The sequence below is a fragment of the Lycorma delicatula genome, chromosome 6 (assembly GCF_047948215.1).
Source record: "Lycorma delicatula isolate Av1 chromosome 6, ASM4794821v1, whole genome shotgun sequence".
Taxonomy (NCBI): domain Eukaryota; kingdom Metazoa; phylum Arthropoda; class Insecta; order Hemiptera; family Fulgoridae; genus Lycorma; species Lycorma delicatula.
Window position 1 is genome coordinate 147,251,626 of NC_134460.1, and position 14,298 is coordinate 147,265,923.

Here is a 14,298-nt window from a genome sequence, read left to right on the forward strand (position 1 = left end):
TTCTTCCATCTTCTTCTCCTTCTTCTTGGTATTCTTCAGGTAGGGGTCGACGATGAATTGAAAATTCATTCTCGTGCACGCTCTTTTATTGGAGCCTGAGAGAGGTGGGCCCGCAGCGCCGCTACCGTGGGAAAACTGCGCGGCGGTAGTGATGCTTGTATCAGCACGTACGTATACTGTGCGCCAGCTCACATCTGAGTTGCTACCGTGTTCGTCTGCCGATATTGAATTAGGTAATACATGTCGTAAAAGTAGTAAATATACAGAGTGTCCCATATTAAACGCAACCCATCAATCACTCATCCATGAAATTTTAAAAGTCAAGCCCCTACTCGTTACTGAAATGGACTCGTCCAACATCTGAACATCGCGGCGACGCAGTAGAACACTACCGATAGCAACAACAATGCAATCATAACGTTCAGTGTATTGCTAGAGACAAGTTGGTGTTTTCGCTAGATGAACGTGTTTTCATTGTCGAGTCGTACTTCAGTACGAAATCAGTGGTTGCAGTAAGATTTGTTTCGCCATAAGTACCCAGATAAACCAGCTCCTAACAAAACATCAGTATTAAGGTTAGTCGCAAAATTTAGAGAAACTGGTTCTGTTAATAACAAGGAACACAAAAGATCTGCGTCAGTGTTGAATACAGATAGTCACTGAAATCAAAGACCGATTACACGCCTCGCCAAATAAATCGATCAGACGTTTGTCTGCTGAAATTAGTTTGTCTAAATCAACTGTTCATCGGGCGAACAAGCAATTACAATTACGACCTTATCGCATTCAAACGGTTCATCAACTTCTTGAGCCCGACAAAGATAAACGGCTACAATATTGTCAATGGTTCCGTCGATTTCTGCGTGACGGAATTAATGTTATGGATTCGTTATTTTTCACAGATGAAGCACGGTTTCATTTGAATGGCTACGTAAACAGCCAAAACAGTAGAATTTGGAGTGCTGAAAATCCCCACGTTTATCACGAAAAACAATTACACCCGCAGAAGTTGGGCGTGTGGTGCGCGATATCGCGGAAGAAAATAATCGGTCCTATTTTTTCCGAGTACACCATTAATGCAGAACGATATCAGGATATTTTATTTCAGTTCATCGCACTCTTGGAAGAGGAAGACAGACACTGCTGGCTACAACATGACGGTTTGACATCGCACTACGCAGGTTCAACTTCTGATTTCGTCGAGGAATTCTTTGGTAATCGTGTTATCGGTCGAGGCTTGTGGCCACCAAGATCTCCAGATTTGACCGCGGCGGATATTTTTCTACGGGGTTACCTCAAAGAAAAAGCCTACAGCAACAAACCACGAACACTTGAACGATTGAAAGTCAATATAGAACAAGCTGTATTAAATATCAGCCACACACTTTGAAAAAAGTTGCAAGAAACGCTGTAAAAAGAATTGAAGCTTGTATTCAAGAAGATGGCGGCCACTTCCAACATTTACTCTAAATGTAAGGTAATGGATGGTAATAATAAAAATTACATTTACATTTACACATGCCTTTTTATTATTTCAGTACCTACCAATATAAGGTTGGGTTGCGTTTTATATGGGACACTCTGTAGTTGATCATACATCTTTCAAGAAATATGCTGGGAAAAATGTAACTTTGTATCGATCAAACCTGTAAGAAAATCACGTGACTTAACTGTTCATATGTGTAAACTAAAGAACACTCCAGATGGGGAGTTATATTAAAAATTGAATTTCAAATACGATTGCAATATTTTTTCACAAAGAAAACCTAACTGTAAGCTATCATAAAATATTAAAAGGTTACATTCGAGTTCAGTAATCAGTGACTAAGTACAAAGACTGCTATGTAAGAAAAAATGTCACTATTCATTTTAAAACAATCTTAGTTGAGAGTGAAATGAAATGCATAAGAAGAAACTTGTACAGAATGAAACTGTTATTATTTTTAATAATGTTTCATTCATGTAGGGCAGTAACAGTTTCATTAAAAAAAGAATGCTTTATTTTCTTATTTAACTTTTTATATTTAATTTTTTTAATGTTTATTGTATGTTGTTTCTATTTTATTTTAAATAGATTTGTATTCATATATCTACTTAGTATCTTAATATTTATCAAGATACTGAATATTTCTCAGTAATATCTTTTACATGAGATACAGAATATGTGCAAAATTCCTATCTGACAAAAAAAAATATTTATGCATTTAATTAGTTTAAGATAGTAATAGCACTTAAAAATAATTTAACATATGTTAAAAAGTTTATAATTCCATGAAACCACACTTCAAATCTACATTGTACTATATAAAAGTTTTTAACATTATTTTGTTTTTTCTTTTTGCTTCTCTGCAAAATTTTGTGTTTTAACACAGGTTTTGCCGACCAAGCGATGGATGATATGCATATATATCTTGTCAAGAGTTTTTAAGTAATACCTTAAAAAAATTAATAAAGAAAAAACCTGATTTTCACATTTTTATTTAATTTAAGTTAAGCATGTGCATACATTGTTTATAAACTTCTTCACTTCTAAGCTTCTTCACTTTTTTCTCTCTTATTATTTAGTATCTTCACATTTTTACTTAATTATTACTTCATAATTTTATTATTTTTTATTGAATTTGTATGAATTTTGTTCACTATTTTTTTTTTTATTTTTATAATTGTGTATTTTGTTATCAAGGTTTTATAACAGAGTTTTCCATATTTGCACAGGCAAATGCTGAAGCATTCTTTTTTTTTCTTTTAATTTTGAAGTAGCATACTTAACCATTGTTGATATTAGTTGTATAATGTATTATTACATGAGAATTAGAATAAAAGATTTATTTATTCATAAAAAAAACATGCAAGTATCAATTTATTTTTTATTTTCAGGTTGATAGGTTGATAAAATTAAAGAATTCCATTTATATATAAAATTGTTAACCGTTTGAAAATCTTTCTCGTAGCATTACGTTCAACCCCTTAACAATTCTCATCTCCCAAAGGCTCACATCACTTTTAAATCCCACTTGCAATCCTGTTCACGTGTCATTAGCACATTCTTTTGTCCCCTTTACTCAGTCCTATTGATTTATGCTACCTTGTATCTCTCTTTTCGTTTAAAGGATTTTGAATGCTATCCATCTATCTTTACTGACACTAATCTATTTCTTTCAATCCAACCAGTCATGAAATAAGCACAAAACCTAATTATAAAAAAAACTTATTTTATAATGTATGTTTATTTATTGATTTGAAAATATAAAAAGTATTTTACATAGCAAAAAATATATTTATATTATGAGTAAATATATTTATAACATTTAAATAATGAAAATTTAAATGAATAGATACATTACCACAATTTTTGGTATTAAGTTCAAGTCAACTAATGTAGTCCTGGGTCTGTTCCTAGTAAGAGGCTAATAATTACTCATTTTTCATTCATCATAAAAATTTATAATGTTTTTAAATAAAAACAGTACTCTGGTCATCAACTTTAGCTAATAAATAAGTAAAATTATTTAATAAAAAATATTTAATTGCATCTCTGTTGCGGACTGCAAAATTTCTTGGGTATTTAAGATGACAGACTTATTTAAACCATTTTGATGAACAATACATCTCATTTTGGAAAAAATCAAACCATATTGCTCTGCTTTGTAGTATCTTAATAAAATGCTAAGCTTGTTATCATTATTAAATATTTATTACTCCTGTCTGAAGTATACTATCTTTTGGGCTCCCTCAAAAAGTTGTGTAATTCCACACAGCACTTCAGTAACAAGAAAGGACTTTATTATGTTTCCATCTCTACTTTTAATAAATTACTAAATTGTTTAAAGAATCTTCCCACCAGTTTATGTAACATAAAACTGAAAGATTTTCTCTTACAGAAATAGTATCATTCTCAATGAATTTTTAAAGAATGTCAATTTAAAAAAAAAAATTAACTTCTTGGAACTTTTTGCATTCAGAGCAAGTTATACATAGTAAATATATGCTTATATAATTCTAATTGATGCCATCCAAATCGTGAATTATTTTGTAGTTATTTTTTATACTTAGTAACTTTTTGTATACCATAATGTAAATTCATTTATTTGTATTTTAAATCATTATTATTTATTTTATAATTAGATCTATTTTTTATCTTGTAATTAATTATGCATATCCTGTTATGTTACTCTGATCAAAGTTTTACTGTGGTTTCCTGGATCAATTCAGGAAAATAGGCAGTTCCTTTTTTTATCCATTAAGTAGCAACTCTATGTTAGATCATGTTTCTGACATTATCTATGTAATGCATCATTATGTAATTATCATTAGATAATAATGAAATGATCAGAATAAAGGATTTATAAATTATACTTCCCTTCGTTATTTTTATAATTATAAAATGGTATAATATAAACCAATGAATAATGAAGCCATTCTAGCAGTGCGCTTTCCCCTCTACTTACAGCTGTACATATATTTCCCTCTGCAAGTGCCTTGCTACAACTGCTTGGCTATACCTGCTTAAAATAAGAAGCAGCACAAATTGGGATGTTTATTGTCAGTAATTTTGGTCAATACTATTCTGAAATAGTTGTATAAAATTTTTAACAGTAACTTTCATGAAAAGATGAAAGAAATGTGATAAATAAAATTTTGTATGAAAACCAAATTTAATTTATTATTGTACTTTTATTAAAAGCAAGTAGTTGTTTTGGAAAATTTTAACTCGTGATCATGGGTAGATAATGCAGTTTCGAAAAATGACTCTATAACTTCTCAATAAATATTTCAATATTAATCTTGAATGAAAATAAATAAACTGAAAATTTCTCATTGAATTCTATTTAAATAATCTAATAAAGAAACTAACGACATTATATATTTTAATTTTCCTCCTGTAAATAAAAAGTTTGACATTAAAAATAATTAATGATTAATCTAGATTTTTGCTGATGCAGAATAAGCGAGGGATAGATTACTGGGTTTCCAGTATAATTTATTGAACCTCTTAAGCATTTATTTAAAAAATAAATCCCACAAAACTTATAAATACCTTAATTTATGAGAAACCAAATTTACTTGATTAATTTAATTACGATATTCTTTTAGTCTCAAAAATCTTTGTTTCTCTGTATAGTTTTTTTTTGCATTAATCTTCACATGTTTTCACATGGAAATGAAATAATCATATGTTTCTAATTTTACCATTCATTATCCTCACCTCGTGAATCTTGACGTGTAGTTCTTGCCAATTTATTTTATCCACCACCATATATTATCTCACCATTAAAGCTAGTAATTTTAATATATATATTTATATTTAGCTCAAACCCCACTTAACATCTGTTACAATTTATATAAAATTACTTTGAATTATAATTTTACATTTCTTTACCATTTAAAAGTAATATATCACTCATTTTTTTCTCACTGTTACAACAAAATTTATTTAATCTAACATAAAAATTTATTTTCAGAAGGATGTTTTTTGGTTGGCCTATTTTTTGTTTAATGTCTTTAGAATGGATGTACTAATCTGGATGAAATTTGGCATTGAAGGGGGAGGTTTGAAGTACAAACTGTATGAGTCTCATATTGCAGAATTTTATTCAAAGGATAAATCTTTTCTCATAATTTAATGCCACTTAGGTAGCTAAGATAGTCTGATAATCTGATGGTGATTGGTCTTATTCATGCCAAAATTGGTGGGGATAAAAAACCTTTTTTTATCGTTTCTGTATTTAAAGTCACATTCTTGTAGTAATTAGATGATTCCATTTCAAAAGACTTTTGTTATATATTTGGATAATTTCATTCTGGGGAAGAAAATAAACTTTTTTTAATTTTTTTTTTTTAATTTTTTGCTTTTTTTGTAAGTTGTTTTACACAATGTCATCAGACTGAATTAACTGATCTTTATGAAATTTTATACAGAGTGAGCAACATAAAACCGAACCCATAGCATAACCGCTGCAGAATTGGTAAGTTATGTTAAAATTTAATTTTATGAATGATACGGTAAATTAAATGAGAAAAACATAAAACGTAATTTGAATATTGCATTCATTTACCTTATTGTTACAAAAGATGTTCAAAATCGATGCACTTTTGTACTCGACTGATCATATTGAGAGTCGTCTGACGCAAAACGTTGTTGTCAATTGCGTTGATTTCTCGTTGAATGTTCACCTTCAGTTCATCAATATTATGGGGATTAGATCCGTAAACTACCTCCTTTAAATAGCCACAAAGAAAAAATTCGCAAGTAAACAACTCTGGGGAACTTGAAGGCCACTGTCTTCTGCTGACAGCTCGTTCATTTGTGAAAGTTGCACGAGCATGATTTAGTGAAACATTTGATGTGTGACAAGTTGCTCCATCTTATTGGAAGAAGCTGTATATTTTTTTCATTATCGGTTAATTGCGCATAGAATTTTTCGAAAATTGTGAGCTAAATTTGTGTATTGATAGTCCGGTAAAAAAATATTGGTGCCACTATACAATTACTGGATACGACACACCAAACACCAATTTTCTCATCGTGAAGTGGACGCTCAAATATCTCGTCAGGATTCCTCGTTATCCAATATCTGGTAATCTGCGTATTAACGAAATGGCCTGATAAATGAAACCGTGCCTCGTCTGACATGAAATACGATATCGGGTCTGTCTGTCTACTAACAATGTTTTCAAAAAAGGTGCAATAATCAGGTCGTTTCGGTTTATCTGTCTCCTTCAGTTGTTGCATAGTTGTAATGCGGTACGGTTTTAATTTTAATTCATTAAGAATTTTACGACAAGATGTGTATATAACACCAGATCGTTGGGATAACTTGAGTAGTGATTTTTTTTGACTGGCTGTAATTCTCCTTTCAATATCGACAATGGCCTGTAGAGTACTAACGAAAGGTTGCCTATTTCGTTTTGCATTTGAAACCGAACCTGTTGTACGCCATTATTTAACTAAATCGTGTATGGTACTTTTTGTTGGAATACAGGCATTCAGAAGAAATTTATCTACGAATACTTGACATGAATCTTCAAACGATCCAGAACGAATATAAACCTCAACTACTGCTATCCTCTCCTGGATTGAATAAGGCATTTTACACAAACACAACTTTTTTTTCTCAAGACCACTGAGGATGGTCCAGCAGTTACACATTGCGCATCCTCAGTGATTGCCTGACCTCTAACCTCCTGGGACCACAGGATCCGGCGATGCCGTGCCCTGCGGGGGTCGCTCACCCAGTAGGCCGGGACTCAGTCTTTTCTTTGTGCCATGCCTCAAATCAGTTCCGCTCCAAGGAGAGTATCTAGCCGGGTCTCCAGTCTTTTTCATTTTTCCACTGAACTGAAGGGAACTCTGTTCACTCATTGAGAGCAGCCCACCTCAGTGAACCACTCTCTCATGACCAGGGCTACTCTTGTATTTCCCTACCACCATTATCAGTCCCCATCCCAGTCCCTAGCATCTTTCTCCTTGATTTGTTATATTCTGGTTACCATAGAGACTACATTATCCCATTCATGCTTTCCTTTTATGATGTACCTGCAACATATTTTGCGGATGCAATTGGCTTTCACAAATGAGTGCCTAATCTGTTCCCATCCATTACATTTGTATATCAAGTGCTCTACCAAGTCAATTTCATTATAGTATTGGCAGTCTGGGGTCATTCGACTACCAAAACGTTGGAGGTAGGCCCAAACTCACCATCTCCAGCTAACAGTTGTGTGAAATATTATCCTTCTGGTCCAGCCTCCAGTGTCTGATGTTTCCCATTGTGCCTGCCATTCTTCAATCACCTGTCCTTTAGCTTCACTTCTAGGTATTCCACATACATAAACACAACTGCACTCAAAATACTGCACTGTAACAAAAGGTATACTGCACTAACACATAACCACCTGGCAAACGGCAGCAACAATCAGTAGTAACATATACATCCACTAGTCACGCTAGTTGTATGAGAGTCTTTCATAAATAGTGTTTCATAATAGTGTTGGGTAGTGGTTTCATTATGGGTTTGATTTTATGTTGCACAGTCTGTATAATGACTGCTGAATATGGATCATTGATGCCATTTAATTTTGGTTACAATTAGTCAAGAGTGTAAGGAGATATAATCACTATTTCAAAATTTTACTCAGAAAATAGAATAATCTTTTTTTTAGATAATTATTTACTTGCATACTAAATCTTGATATAAATTAAACTAAGTTTTGTAAAGAAAATGAACAGTAGAAAAAGTTTTTAATTTCTGTGTAGGAGTTGGTTGATAAAAGAGCAAAAAGGACTAATTCAATAAGAAGGAAGACATTTTTATTTAATGGCTTATCATGATACTGTATACAGTAAAGATGTTCTTATTATGTTCTAAGAATAAAATACTTCCTTAGAGGAAGAAATTTTTTATGCTTCATTTTAAGAAGTTTAAACGGATTATTATAAATAATTCATAATAATTTTACTTAAGTGCAGAGCAAATTCATGCATTCATTTAGATGATGCAGGATTCTAATTGCCTAAGTCTGACTGTAAGACAGGCTTGTAAATCAGAAACACCTTATCCAGTACACAATCTAACCCAGTAGTCACTCATTCTGTTGCAGTAAATTTTAAGCATCAAAACTTTGTTAAAATCTTTTAAAACTGATATTCAACAAAGAAGTCTTAAAAGATGTAAAAAAAAATTTTAAAAGCTTTAAACAAAATTGTTTTATTACTATTGAATGTTAAAATACGGTAAATATTCAGCTTTGGACCTTGGTACTTATTGCAGTTATATTGCCAGTTTACATCTATCCTTATTCAATACATTCATGACAGTACTTTTTATATTTCTTTTGGGTTAATTGTATTTGATGAAATAACTAAGGTACATTCTTAAAAATTAAGAAAATCTCCCCATTTCTTTTTAAGGTAGTATCCATGTATGTAAAATCATACAGAGTGTTAATAAAATATAAGAAAGTAGTAGAATAAATTATATAGAATATTTTTCTGTATTTATCAGTTTTTTTTTTTTTTTGTTTAACCTTCAGGACCACTGTTAGGTATTGCTTCAGAAGATGAGATGAATGATTTGTAGCATGTGTAAAAAATGCCATGCCTGACCGAGATTCAAACCCAGGACCTCCGGATGAAAGGCTGAGACACTACTACTCGAGCCACGGAAGCCGACTGTATTTAACAGTTACAATAATTCAACTGTTAAATACAGAAAAATTAAATTTCTTAAGTGCTGCTCTCTCAAAATTGTCTATTTTTTGGTATGAAATCACCATACCACACAGTCCTAATGTTATGTGTTCTTGAAATTTAAACCTAAGTAAATAAATGGAGCAATCACATGCACATTGATGCAAATATGTTCATCATAGAACGTTTAACTAAGAAGTTTAGATTTTTTCTTTTTTCAACAAAAAAAGAGGTTTTTTTATTGCCAAAAATTACAATTTGTCATTTAAATACATAAGTATCAAGAAAGTAAGTCGAATACTAAACTTTTCAAAATAATTTCATTTTCGATTATTGACTGATTGATTTTTATCTCTATATATAAACCAATTTTATCATTATTTTTAAAGTTCTGTGTTCTTTCATCATTACAGATGGTGTGGTGGCAAGGGTATTATTGATTTTATTTTATTATTTTAATACACTTTTTCGCATGAAGCAAATATTGAAGAATTAATTTTTTACTACTACTGATGTGTTGAGATCAATTTTTATTATTAAAACATAAAATTATTGAATGAGGGATATTTTGTATTCAGTGAATTACCATTTATAAATAATAATAACAACAGAATTTTATTTTTAAAATTATCTATTTTGATGAAACTGTTTAAGTATACATTATTCATGTGATTGAACACTTATGACACCAACTGAATTTTCTGCCAGTTGCAAATTATAAGGATTTAAAAAAATAAATAAATTAAGCCCAGCAGTTCTTTTAATATAAACTATCATTTATTATAACATTTGTCTTTTGATGCAATTTCTTATGATAAGTTTACAATTTTGATCATTTGGAACTAGTACCTCTTATAAGCGCAACTGAATTGATGTTGCCAAGTTGTATTTTAACTACTGGAAACACTAACTGCTCATTTAGCTATTTCGCCACATGTCTGTGGTGAAACAGCTAAAGCATATTGCAACAGAAGTAACAGTATCGTAACATACGTAATTTCAGAATATATGGGCCGGTGACAATAAATAAAACTTTAACTGTTAATAATACATTATACTGATCATGTTAGAAATTAGTAGATCCATGGAAAAAAGGAGATGCCCCAGCATTTGCCTGGATGGATCAAGGGAAAATCTTAATCAGAGACCATCACAGAATACACAGTTAATTATTACATAAAAAGACAAATCTAATTAAAGTCCATATTAATTATTTAAAACAAAAAAATTATGAAAAATGAAATTAAGATAAAATACATGAAGATATTAAAAATAGCTACAAAATAATTCATAATTCAGAAAATGTTAATAAACATTATTTGAGCACTTATCTGTATACATAATAATGGATGCTCAAAATTTAGCGATTATTTTTTTTTTAACCTTATTATTAATATTAACTAAAAATTCAGTTTCTGTAAAGAAAACCTGTTTTTTTTATTTTAAATAATTTGATGGAACGTTTTTTTTAAATGGCTCGATAATTTATTTAAAATGGCAATTGAAGCATAATAAGACCGATTCTTGTAAGTCAAATTATTGTGTTGAGTTCAGCAAAAACAGTTTTGTTGTGCAAAAGACTGCACATTTATAAATGTAAACACAATGATAGGTTAAAATTTTTCATTTTTTAAATATTGCTTATACATATTCAAACTTATCTTCAGAATTAATGAATCAAGATTCTCGGTCGACTGAAACTTCGTTAATCAATGTTCTGCTGTAATTATTTATCACTTCATAAGCCAGTATTAGTAGTAGTAGTAGTATTAGTAATAGTTACCCCATATGATATTAGTCTTACCTATCCACATCTACTGCATTATATACCATCTACTGCATGATCTGATCACATCCCTCTTCCCAGTAACATATTGTAGAGATCATGATAAGTTAGATGTATGAGTCTTAGTCTTAATCCAAGCATTATCTATTTAAATCAGGCTTAGACTAGTTGAAATTTTAATTTGATTTATAGCTTTCATAACCACACGTGCAGCAGTCAATATCATTTACCTGCAATATCTCTTAACTCTTTATCAAAATAAATAAGTAATTTCACCTTAATATTAATGATATGAGGGCATTTATTAAGTAATTGTAGTATGCAAATATAAATTTTCACATTTTTAACTTTTTACCTTCACTCACTGATTTGGCAAAATATGATTTAAACTCCACAGTTCCATATTTTATATTCACAATAAATCTTTATGATTTACTTCTCAAATTTGAAACATAAATTATTATACTAAATATTAACTTTCCTCAAAAAAAAAGAAAAAGTTTCACTTTTTTGTTGTAAAATAGATATCAATTATGAATTAAATATAAAATCTACAGATGAATCAATAGATGTCTGTCTCACTGAAAAAAAAGTACAATGTATGTTGTTCCCCAAGAACCCTTAATGTTTTTTTTTGTACTTGAAATGAATTTTTATTTTCCCAGCTATATAGTTATGACTGTACAGCAATATAAGGGAAGTATGTTAATCAAGTCAAATTTTCCATTTCAAGGGTTTTGGAAATCTTAAGATTTTATAACTCCCTCTAATAAAAAAATGAGATTTTAGCATTAAAAAATTCCAGAAGAATCTATGTATGTATGTTGGCCTGTGTTTTTTTATGTCTTCAGACTTAAAGGGGCTGATTTGGAGGTAATGCATTTGTATTTTTCAAATTCAGAATGCAAGTAAAGTTTTTCATGTAATTTATTGCCACTTGGACAAGATACTTTCTGAAGGCATTCAGTGTTATTCAAACCCCCACAAGTAGATGGGGGAAAAAACCTTTTTTTTTCTTTATTGTTGTTTCTGAACTCAAAGTCACATTGTTGTACTAACTGGATGATTCCGTTACATTAGTATGTTACTTTAGTTATATATTTCTGTAATTCAGAAGGGAGCTAATATGCATAATGTTTTTATCACTTATTTTTTTGCTGTACCTTCAGACTGGATTAACTGATTTTTATAAAATTGTGATTTCTGAATACGTCACTGATGTCATTTAATTTTGGTCACAGTTGGTAGGGAGATGGAGAGATGTGGTCATCATAGGTCTCACACCTTTAACTGAAAGTGTAGAACAGTCTTTTTTTAACATAATTCTTTATTTACATTTATACATTCTATAATGTTCTACTTAACTTTCTTTCCAAGTAGTATAGTCTGTTGAGAGCAAAACCCTTGTTATCTAGTTGGCTATTTTTGCTAATTATTTAACAGGTAATTATAAATAATTAGTTTATATATTTTAAAGTATTAATTCAGATTAATTTTAAATGGTCAAGAAAAGATAATTTCAACAAAATAATTTTTTTCACTATCTTTAATATAATGAGAGGTAGGTAATTTTCAAGTTTGAAATTTGAGATTTTATTTTTTAAGTTTGAAAATAGCCCATTATTTGTAATACTTTAAAAAGAAAAAGGTTTTTAGTTACTGTATTGTGATTAAAACAAAATTATATGAGTCTTCTTTTTATAAAAACAGTTTCAATCAATATACAGCTGCATCAGAGGAGTCAGGAATTACTACCTGTTGATTGAAATTAACATTTGAATTACCTAGACATTAACATCTGTTAAACTGTTTTACCTCTCTATTATAATTATTATTACATTGCTGCACACGTTGCAGAACATGGAGTTAAAGTGCTTTACATAATGTATGATTTGAATTTATTTCTTCAAAAGCAAATTTGAGCAGTTCTTTAAGTCCTTTCAATGTTATTGATTTCGTAGTGCATGCTTTTTTCACAGCATTCCATAAAAATGCCTGTGGCATCAGGTCTAGTGTCAGGATATCATTTTGAATTTATTTTTTTATCTAAATTTTCAACAGTATGTCACACGTATTCATTCAGTAACAAATTTTGATAAAGAATCATAATGCTAAAAGTACAGGTTTATAAACTTTATAACATTTTTTTTAAATTATAAAAAAATTATTTACAGTTTTGCATCAAACTACAGAGATTGATTTCCAATAACTTTTTAGTATTTGGAATAAATATAGGTTTTCTATGTATTTTGTAGAGTAGATATTAAGTTTCATAAGTCGTAGATATAATTACTTTATACTAAAGTAATACTTTTTCTTTAATTTATTATATTTTTCTTCATTTGAAATTTTTTTATATAATCTGTTTTCATATTTTGTTATGGTACATCTTTATTTAAAACAAATTTTTTTTTTTTGAAATTGCTGTTTGCCAACCTTCTTATGGGTTTGTAGTATTTCTGCCTTTTTCTTGGAAGTTTCTGGATTCAAATTCTGATGGTCTGGTATTTCTTATGTTATGAAATGTATCCCTCATCTTAACAGCTGAAATTGGGCATTAGCCTGTAATTGGACTCATTAGTAAATAAGTAACTGAAATTTTACTCAATATTAATTTGTTAACTGAACGTTTAATAATGATTGTAAACATGTAATAATATATTATTCAATCAATAAACTACTTTATTTTGTTTTCTGTGTTTTACTACATTAAAATCTACAATCTGTAAATGATTTATTTAAAAAAAAAAATTATTTCTAACTTCAAAATCTGTCTGATATTATTAAACCTACCTGAATGGTATATTGGTATTTTCTGGATGGTTCTGGGTTCAAATACTGGTCAGGATTTTTTTTTCATTCACTACAGAATTCACCTATCATAAAGCACGTGTAATAAATAATAAATAATGAAATGAGTATTTTGAAATACTCATTTCATCAAAAAATGAATTAAATAAATAATGATACTTAAAGAATGAATAAATAGGTAAATAAAATGTTTTTCATCCTTTTTCAAATTTGTTTTTAATATTTTGTTTGTTCTTTTTAGTTTTACTTCCTAAATAACATTTGAGTTCTACTACACAATGCTCTTCTGCTTTTAAAACTTTTAAGATTTTTACTAAGAAGCAGTTGAAGATCGAGGGGAAATCAAAATCAGAATCAACATACTAGTGGAATTCTGGGGATGTGAATCTTAGAGATTCTAAAATATCTTGCATACTATGTGTAATATGTATGGTTTCCTGTACCTAATCAATGCAAGGGAATACATGATTTTCATGAAACTACTCTTACCGTTACATAACGATTGGCTCTC

General features: G+C 29.8%; 1 protein-coding gene across 1 annotated transcript in view; it reads left to right on the forward strand.

The window, feature by feature from the left end:
* Positions 1 to 14,298, forward strand: part of LOC142327019 (uncharacterized) — a 101,272-nt gene that overhangs the window by 61,732 nt on the left and 25,242 nt on the right. The window lies entirely within an intron of this gene.